The sequence below is a fragment of the Gossypium arboreum genome, chromosome 12 (assembly GCF_025698485.1).
Source record: "Gossypium arboreum isolate Shixiya-1 chromosome 12, ASM2569848v2, whole genome shotgun sequence".
Taxonomy (NCBI): Eukaryota; Viridiplantae; Streptophyta; class Magnoliopsida; order Malvales; family Malvaceae; genus Gossypium; species Gossypium arboreum.
The window spans coordinates 47,670,355-47,671,933 of NC_069081.1; the positions used below are offsets into that span (position 1 = coordinate 47,670,355).

A 1,579-nucleotide genomic window follows, 5' to 3' on the forward strand; every position below is an offset into this window, starting at 1 on the left:
TGTATGACTATGCTAAACCCTCTTTAACAGGAACTGAATCAAGTATAGTTAGACTTGTTATTGCTGCGAATAAATTTTGAATTAAAACCTAACACTATTCAGATGATACAGCAGTTTGTTCAGTTTGATGGTTTGTAGGATGAACATCCCAACACTCACTTAGCAAATTTCCTGGAATTTTGCGATACATTCAAAATCAATGGCATTTCTGATGATGCTATCCGTCTTCGGTTATTTCCCTTCTCACTGAGAAACAAAGCTAAACAGTGGTTAAACTCGTTACCACGAGGGTCTATCACTACTTAGGAGCAAATGACCGAGAAATTTTTACTAAAATATTTTTCGCCGGCTAAAACGACTAAATTGCGTAATGATATCTCTTCTTTTGTGCAGATGGATTTAGAAACACTTTATGATGCATGGGATAGATACAAGGACTTACTGAGAAGGTGCCCTCACCATAGGTTACCTCTATGGCTGCAAGTTCAAACGTTCTACAATGGTATGAATCCCTCGAGAAGACAAATGATTGACGCAGCTGTTGGTGGAACCATCAACAATAAAACACCGGAAGATGCCTACGAATTCATAGAGGAGATGTCACTAAACAACTATCAGTGGTAAATCATGAGGACTAAGCCAACAAAAACAGCCGACGTTTATAACATCAATTCAGTCACCATGCTCTCTAATCATGTAGAACTTCTCAATAAAAATATTGATAGTTTTCTTGGTTCTACGCAGGTACATCCAGTAATGAGGTGTAACTCAAGCGGAGGAGGTGTGCATACAGAATACCAATCCTTCAATCCTACAGCTGAAGAAGAACAAGTCAACTATATGGGTAATAATAACTTTAGATCTCAAAATAACCCATACAGTAATACTTATAATGCAGGTTGGAGGAACCAACCAAATTTCTCCTGGGGTGGTCAAGGAAATCAAAAGCCACAAAATCCTCAGGGTTTTCAACAGCCACCTTATCAACAAGAGAAGAAATCGAACCTTGAGGAGATGCTCTCGAAATTTATATCAATGTCAAAATCCCGTTTCCAAAATACCGAGACAGCACTTAAGAATCAACAAGCGTCGATCCCAGGACTAGAAACTCAGATAAGCCACATGTCTAAACTAATCTCGGAAAGACCATCAGAAAAATTATTTAGTAATACCAAATTAAGAGAGCATGTCAAAGCGGTTACACTAAGGAGTGGGAAAGTGTTAGCAGAATCTAAAAAGAAGTTAGCACAAGAAGCCGTGGAAAGCGAAAGGAGGGAAGAAAAACCCAAAAATAGTGACAAACCAGTGCCAGAGGAATATACACCACCGGTTCCATATCCAGGAAAATTAAAAAAAGACCGCATTGACGCATAATTTGATAAGTTTATTGAACTTTTAAGCAACTACATATCAACTTACCTTTTGTTGAAGCTATCTCGCAGATGCCCACATACGCAAAATTTTTTAAGGAGCTTTTAACAAATAAAAGAAAGTTCAAGGACTTATCTACGGTAGAACTCAACAAGGAGTGCTCCGCCATACTCCAAAATAAGCTTCCAATCAAACTAAAAGATCCAGG

At 38.2% G+C, this 1,579-nt stretch overlaps 1 non-coding gene across 1 annotated transcript; it reads right to left on the minus strand.

Moving 5' to 3' along the window:
• Nucleotides 1–360: 360 nt before the first annotated feature.
• Nucleotides 361–467, minus strand: LOC128286100 (small nucleolar RNA R71). Its single transcript, XR_008276645.1, has one exon. It is a non-coding gene; the product is annotated as a small nucleolar RNA R71 (small nucleolar RNA).
• Between the last annotated feature and the right edge of the window lie 1,112 nt (nucleotides 468–1,579).